Source organism: Polyodon spathula, chromosome 42 (assembly GCF_017654505.1).
Source record: "Polyodon spathula isolate WHYD16114869_AA chromosome 42, ASM1765450v1, whole genome shotgun sequence".
In the NCBI taxonomy this organism is placed as follows: Eukaryota; Metazoa; Chordata; class Actinopteri; order Acipenseriformes; family Polyodontidae; genus Polyodon; species Polyodon spathula.
Genome location: NC_054575.1, coordinates 319,873 through 328,745, shown reverse-complemented (window position 1 = coordinate 328,745; position 8,873 = coordinate 319,873).

Sequence of the window (8,873 nt, the reverse complement as noted above, 5' to 3'; positions counted from 1 at the left end):
TGGAAATATCGCAATAACAGTCTGTTCTGAATAAAAGTTCACAGACAGAAAGTCGACGGCTTAACCTTGCCTTTAAGCTCTAAGATTCGTGCATGCGTAGAAAGGCTCAAAAAGGCAGACGCTAACTTATTTCCCAGCTAACTTATTTCAGGTGACGCCAGCACTTAGAATTCTCCGGACAACCTCAAAGCAGCTCAATATTGAAGTAACAGAACCCGGAACCACTCAGAATTATTCCATTAAATAGTACGTGGAATGGGACAGGCCATTCAAATAACATTCAAAGCAACTCTGATTTAAAGAGAAATGTTACATTTCTAATCTAAAATGCTTTCATAATTAGCTTTACAAAGCACCATTGGTATTAGGACCTCTGACCCCTTACCTGGCCACGAAAAGTGAATGACCTCCCCCTCCCCCACATAGACCCCCCAGTGAGAGAGGGGCCCGAAATCAAACTCCAACAATTCACCGGGACAAGCATCCAAGTATCCCTCTACCCGCACCTGTGAACAGTCCAGTAAGCGAAATAGACCCTTGAGTATTCAGGACAAAAATACTGCAATGAAATTAAACTCAAATATAAATGAGTAAAATATCTTGTTATCATTATTATAAACTAGGCACTGCTTGACTTTCTTATTTCTTTACATGTGCAGAGTTTCTGATAGTGTTTAAGATGTTTTAGATGAACTGCCTATAATATCACAAGATCGCTCAGCCAACAAACACTAGAAGAAATGTATACTTCCACTGATAACCTGAGTTTGAGTATTTTAAGTTATTGTATGATTCTGTAAAATATTAAAATATGATTCTAATGTTTAAATTAAAGCATCAGTTATTTAAAAAATCTGGAACTTACTTGCAGTCCAGCCATCTTGTGTTGGATCTGAACAGAGATTTCTTTGATCAAACTGCTGATACCACCCACAGATACTCTCCTCCACAATCTTGCGCTGTTTGACACAACAATGCAATTCCTTCTTGGTGTCTATGTTAGTTTATTATGAAAGCTGGGAACAGACAGACCAGACAGAGCCCCACAATCCCGTTCAGTTTGATGCTACAATCTAATTACTTCTAAAGAGAGAAAGAAAGAGGAATACAGGCTGATAGTAGTTCTGTATTATACTGAGGGACAATGGTAGCAAAAGTGCCGGGCAGCTGCAATGGGAGGAGGCTGGTAGAATAGGAGCACAATAGCTTTCCCAAATGATCTTCAGTGACAGGCAGACAGACAGTGGCAATGCAATAATGGTTCTGTATTATACTCTACAAAGGGGAGGTGGCAGTAAGTGCAGCCACAGTGGGATGATGCTGTCATTGGTAGAATGGGATCCCAATGAATTGCTGATATGAACCAGTCCACACTGCTGGTAATACATTGCAGTCCAGTACCATAGTGCCATAGCAGTCTGTGTGTTCACGACAAAACTTGTCCAAGTTTGCCGTCTGCGTGACCTCACCCAGAAAAGACGTCACCAGGCCACAGGCTTTGGCAGGTGCACAGCTGCCCAGCTTCAAGGGTATTGCGCTGGAGCAGTCGTGTCTGCAAAACAATAGAGGAGCGTTAGCTGACAAAGAGGTGTGTAGTCAACCAGATACAATCCTCACTGAAGGCACCCACTAGAGGGGAGGCAAGCCTTGATTTAGTCTTTTCAAATAACAAAGACAGAATAACTAAAACAGAGGTCAGAGAACCACTGGCAAACTCAGACCACAACATGGTCTCATTTGAAGTGTTTTTTAAATCCTCAAAAGTAAAGACTAAAGCTAAGGTTTACAATTTTAGAAAAGCAAACTATGAAGGCATGAAACAGAGACTAACAGAAGTAGATTGGAGTAAAATAGAGAAAACACCCACAGAAGAAGGATGGTTGTTCTTCAAAAATGTAGTACTAGAGGCGCAAAACAATTATATCCCTAAAGTAGACAAATCTAAATGTAAAACTAAATTGCCAAAATGGTTTAATAGATCAATTAAAAAAAAATATTCAGCGAAAAAAGGCACTTTACAGAGCATTAAAAAAGGACCAAAAAGAAAAGTACGCAGAAAGAGTACACAGAACTGCAAACGCAAGTCAAAAAGGAAGTTAGAAAGGCCAAGAGAGAAATAGAAATAAACATTGCTAAGGGAGCTAAAACCAATTCCAAAATGTTTTTCCAATATTACAACAGCAAGAGAACATTCAAAGAGGAGATTAAAATGTTTAAGAGATACAAATGGCAAAATCGTAGATGAAGAAAAAAAAAAATAGCAAATATATTAAATGATTACTTTTCACAAGTTTTTACAAAGGAAGATACTGACAACATGCCCCACATGTCATCCAGTTCCTATCCAGTTTTAAATAACTTTAGCATAACTGAGGCAGAAGTGTTAAAGGGACTAGGAGCTCTTAAAATAAACAAATCCCCTGGGCCGGATGAGATCCTATCCCAGTAGTACTCAAAGAAATGAAAGAAGTAATTTACAAACCGCTAACCAAGATCATGCAGCAGTCTCTTGACACAGGGGTGGTACCGACAGACTGGAAAATTGCAAACGTAATACCGATCCACAAAAAGGGAAACAAAACTGAACCAGGTAAATACAGACCAGTAAGCCTGACTTCTATTATATGCAAACTTATGGAAACTATAATAAGAGCCAAAATGGAAAATTACCTATATGGTATCTGGGAGACAGTCAACATGGTTTTAGGAAAGGGAGATCGTGCCTAACTTGCTTGATTTTTTTGAGGATGCAACATCGATAATGGATAATTGCAAAGCATATGAATGGTTTATTTAGATTTCCAGAAAGCTTTTGACAAAGTTGCACAAAAGATTAATTCTCAAACTGAACGCAGTTGGGATTCAAGGAAACACATGTACATGGATTAGGGGAGTGGTTAAATGTAGAAAACAGAAAGTACTGATTAGAGGAGCTCAGAATGGAGTGTGGTAACCAGCGGTGTACCACAGGGATCAGTATTATGTCCTCTGCTATTCCTAATCTACATTAATGATTTAGATTCTGGTATAGTAAGCAAACTTGTTAAATTTGCAGACGACACAAAAGTAGGAGGAGTAGCACTGGTGCAGCAGCAAAGGTCATTCAAAATGATCTAGACAAGATTCAGAACTGGGCAGACACATGGCAAATGACATTTAATAGAGAAAAGTGTAAGGTACTGCACGCAGGAAATAAAAATGTACATTATAAATATCATATGGGAGATATTGAAATTGGAGAAGGAATCTATGAAAAAGACCTAGGAGTTTTTGTTGACTCAGAAATGTCTTCATCTAGGCAATGTGGGGGAAGCTATAAAAAAAGGCTAACAAGATACTCGGATACATTGTGAAAAGTGTTGAATTTAAATCAAGGGAAGTAATGTTAAAACTGTACAACGCACTTGTAAGACCTTGTCTTGAATATTGTGTGCAGTTCTGGTCACCTCGCTATAAAAAAGATATTGCTGCTCTAGAAAGAGTGCAAAGAAGAGCGACCAGAATTATTCCGGGCTTAAAAGGCATGTCATATGCAGACAGGCTAAAAGAATTGAATCTGTTCAGTCTTGAACAAAGAAACTACGTGGCGACCTAATTCAAGCATTCAAAATTCTAAAAGGTATTGACAGTGTCGACTCAAGGGACTTTTTCAGCCTGAAAAAAGAAACAAGGACCAGGGGTCACAAATGGAGTTTAGATAAAGGGGCATTCAGAACAGAAAATAGGAGACACTTTTTTACACAGAGAATTGTGAGGGTCTGGAATCAAACTCCCCAGTAATGTTGTTGAAGCTGACACCCTGGGATCCTTCAGCTGCTTGATGAGATTCTTAATTTACTAACAACCAAACGAGCAAGATGGGCCGAATGGCCTCCTCTCGTTTTGTTCTTATGTTCTTATGTTCTTATGTTCTCACTCCATGTGCTACTGCCACTTAGGCAGGGGTGTGAATTGCCTTCGAGTCATGTCCTTTTTCCTATGAATTACATACTAGATACGGCAAAGTAATACAGATACATAAGTGTTTAAATTCTGAAACAGTTCAACAAAATACTATGCATGGATGTTTTAGTGATGTACATTATAACAATTATATTTAGGTTGTATATGCATGTACCTGTTTTACTGTATATAGTCTAACAATGTAACCTAACTTTGTGTATCGTTATGCTTTGTAACTTTTTTTGACTTTCTTGTAAGTTGCCCTGGATAAAGGTGTCTGCCAAGCAAATAAATAAACTGTGTCATTAGGACACAGCAAATGCATATCTTGGAAACTTAAGGCAAGAGGGAGAGCTCAAAACAATTAATTGCAGTGACGGAAAATTTATTTATAGATGGTACCATACTTTTGTAGAGAACAAAGCCACGGAAATGGAAACTGTGGAAGAGACTGTGGTTGGAGAAAAAACAAACATGAATTGCTTTCTCAAGTGTAAATATTCACTGGATAGAACATACCACACTTCATAGACCCCGTTCACACTTACTGAGCCAACCTTGGGCCAACTCTGGGCCGCCTCAAAATTTCCATTCACAGTTGAAGTTTTAGGGGGCCTAAGTGCGTTCACATATGTGGCTGAAAAGGAAGCCTAAATTGCGGCAAAGTGCTTGTCGGGAATGTCGACAGTGATGTAAACGCCGCATTCCCGGAAGTCAACTTAAGAAATTGAGCTGGGAAATTTGCAAACATAAATATGGCCATCTTAATTTTTGCAACATTGTTGGTACTGTACTTATTGCATAAGATATAAAGGTGTGTGTTGTCAGTGCAGTCTGTTACTGTGGAAAGGATGTGAAAATGCAGTAAACAAAGACGTGTACATTACATTAATCACAATACAGATTATTAGATTAATGGTGACTCAATATGCAACATCATATGCATTATTTATCAATATAGAGATTTACAATGTTAGCTACAATCTGAAATGTGTGTGTGTGTGTGTATATATATATATATATATATATATATATATATATATATATCTAGTATAATAGATATATAATATATTATATATTATAATATCTTTTTTTTTTTTTTTTGAAGAATGGTCTGACTACAATAGGAGGAGGGAGTACCAGGGACGTGGGGAGACTGGTAACTGGTATTTCAACCTCGTATACAAGAAAACCAAAACAACAACACTTCAGTTCCCAAAAGCCCAAGCGCAGTAAGAGATCAAGTATTACTAGCTGCACTGTCTGCCGTGACAACATTTAAAAAGCCTATGGGTGGAGTTAAGAACATAAGAAAGTTTACAAACGAGAGGAGGCCATTCGGCCCATCTTGCTCGTTTGGTTGTTAGTAGCTTATTGATCCCAGAATCAGAAAAAAATGTGAACACACCTTTGCATAACAACTAACATTAATATTGATGTTATGAATGTCGAAATATAGAACGCGTTTCTGCAGGGAGGTCCAACGTTCACTGGACAGCCACGTCACTTTTGTTCTATAAATCGAGGTTTCTCCCTTGTACTGTCACCCTGAAGCGATTCTGAAGAAGGAGGTAAGAAGGTGTATTTTTTTTTTTTTTTTTTTTACAAATACTGTGTTTGCAAAACTTTGATGCACCACCTTTGTTTATGTATGATATAAACTGCTAATTTAGCTTGATGCGTTCTGCTCTACCCCCCGTAGCGTATTGATCTATAACTTTTGTGATAAATTTTCAATATTATCTCTTTCTCCCCCGCCTCTCCATTCACTTTTCCTTTTCTACACTTTATCGTCTTCTTCCCCTTCCTCCCGTCCCTACTGTCTCTCCTTCTCTCTTTACATAAGACGCAGCTGAACCGGGATGGAGAAAACGGTGAAGGACTACATTATAGACACTTTAGAGAAGCTGCCCCAGGAGGAAGCTTCAGAAGGGGCGCAGCGTGAAAGTGGCTGGTTTGTTAATCGGCACCTACACCCCAAAGAACGCTGTTGACATTACGATATCTGTGTTAAAGGGCATTAGTGATGAAAAACTGGCTGACGAGTTGCTAGGAAAGACTGCAGACGGTAAGATTGGTATTACTGTCATTATTAATAGTAGTCCTATTTAAAAGCCCATAATTGGAAGGTCCAATATTTAACGGCTGGAGAGAAGAATTCAAATTAGCATCCTCATTTTGTCAGCTTTTAACTAATTAAAAAAAAAAAACAGTCAAAAAAGGACTACAAATGAAATTGACACAATGAAATATTTGTTTGTTGGGGGGGTGGGGGTGGGGTGGGGGGGGTGGTGTCTCGTGCGCACGCAACCTAGATCCGGCTGTCGTCAGCAGTCAGCCGTCATGTCGCCAGCAGATGCGTGGGTGTGCTCCAAATTAACCCGGGACCATACCGGCTCCGAACATGGCTCCGCAGTTAATGAGACCTTCCCGATGATCTCACACTTCCTGGTCTTGTAACTGGCCAGTCTAGCAAGAGCCAGGATCAGATTCACCAGGACGTCTCTCGTCTTTCTGGAGCCACGAACAAGGATGTGTCTTAGTCCTATTTAAAGTCCAGCGATGGAGCTCCACCAGCTGCAATAAACTTATTCCATAGTCAAAAAAAAAATAAAAAAAAAAAATCACTCGCAAAACTGCCTGCACCCACTGGCACCAAATACTGAACAGCCTACCAACCTTTCTCACTGTTATCACAGATTCACGGTATCTGTGAAATTTGTTGTATGATAACCGTAGAGAATAGATGTTTTCTTTCTCCAGTCAAATCGTAGGGTTCCTAAATAAAGTTTTGAGTCTACACGAACCTATTTTTTTTGCCTGTTCCATCTTTTTTTCAGCAGCTGCATCTACCCCAGATATGAGTGATTTGGTCGTATTGTTTTCGGTCAGGAGTTTGAGGCTAATTTATTTGGGATTGTAATTGGAAAGTGTACCACTGAGTAAAATAGGGAATTAATAATAGTCTATACTGCAGCTTACTGATTTGCACTAGAGAAACTGCCAGGTTTCTACTACTGTAGGTCTCAGATTGTGTAAAAAAAAAAAGAAGGGTTAAACATTTTTACTTGCTGTAATGGTGTATTTAATATTGTAAATAACAGAATTAATTCTATGAGACGTAAACTTGTTTTTACTGAAAAAAATAAACCGTCTTCTAAAGTAACACTCAACATGCAAGCTGCATATTGCCAAATGAATAGACAACACTTGCAAAATATCTGCTGCATAGATAAACCATTTCGCAGAATGAGGCAACAAACAATTAAGTATGAACATGAAGTCACTGTTTTAGTAGCATTTTAGTGTCTCAGCTAGTTGTATTTTAAGAAGAAGAATGTTATAGCAACCACCTTGCTCTTAAACTGGCACCCAGCAATAGGATTTGGTGACCATTTTTTTTGGTCTAAGAGCCTTTGACACCTAAGGCAAAGTTTGTCTGGAGCCCTGGTATAACCACTGACGACAAGCTCCAGGGTCTGCAGCTTCAACTGCATACAGTCCTGTGATTTCTTAACTGCACTCACTCAAAACCTTACTCTAGGTTATTGTTACGGGTCTCGGGCAGAGAGCCCATCAACAGAAGACAAAGTGTTTAATCTGTTAAAATAGGAAAAGTAAAGACAGGACTAAATCAATTGTTGCTTGCAGTCTCTCGGTTTTACTACTGAAAGAAAGCATGATATCACCACTAACTGATAGCGCTGTCCTGCATTTAGGCTGCTCCACCTAGTGGCTGTATCAAATAGTGCAGTTTACTAGGCTTTTCCTTTAGGTTCAAGGAGGACTTGACGTGTTCCTATTTTAAAGGTACAGGTAAGTAAAAAAAATAAAGTGTCCATACTTTTTCATGTATGAATTCTCACTTTTCGTGTGCGTCACACGCTCCCTGACAAAAATAAAAGGCTCCTGACATTACTGAATAATTTCAACTTATTTACAAATCTTATAGTGAAAAAAGAGAAACTGAAAATTGCTGATGCTTTTAGCTTACTTTAGTATACACTAATAGGAAATGGAACTGATACCAGTGTATTGTAGTAGCGTGTTTGGTATGGTACAGTTCCCCAAACAGGTAGAGGTGGAACAGTGTAGTAAGCTAGACCCATGGCATTAACCATGGTTTGTGGCTGAAATGATGGCTGTCCCAATCGATTGTAAGTGAAGACTTGTCTAGGTCTTCTTTCCCTAGTGGATCTTCTTACTTGATCAGTTGGACAATTTCCTTGTGGACACAATGGCACTGGTCCGCTTTGACTGTCTTCTGGGGACGTGGATCTTCCCTCGTGATCATGGTCACTTCCTGCATTTAACAGTTCAAATTGAGCTGGGAAGTTCTCTCCATCAGACTGTCCTTCCTGTTCGGGTTCTGCCTCTTTCATCTCTGCATTGTACCTTTCTTGTAATGATGCTCTCCTCACCAGGTTTTCTCTGGACATGATGCTTCCATGTTCATTCATTTTCTGAGTCCTATTACCTTGCGGTGCTTGATCTCTTCGAAACCTCAGCCAGTACTGAGTGTTCGTGTCTCCCTCATCATCCGATGTGTCAGTACTCGGTGTCAGTTTTCTCGCTTGATTTCCTCTATCTCTTATTTTCCTTCTCCGTTGTTCAGTTAGTGGTTTCTGTGTTTGCTGTGATGGTAACTCTACAGGAAGATCATTCACTAGTAATAACAGGTTCCGATGTAAAATCCGGATCCGGGGTTCACCAGACTCTGGCTGGATTTTATACACTGGGCTGTCATTGATCTGTTCTTTTACTTTGTAAATAGTTTTCTCCCAATAGGATCTTAATTTTCCTGGGCCACCTCTCTCACTCAGATTTCGCACAAGCACTCTGTCTCCAGGCTTAAGAACTACTCCCCTCACCTGCCGGTCATAGTATTTCTTGCCCTTTGCATTTGAGTGTCTGCTATTTTCAGAAGCGAT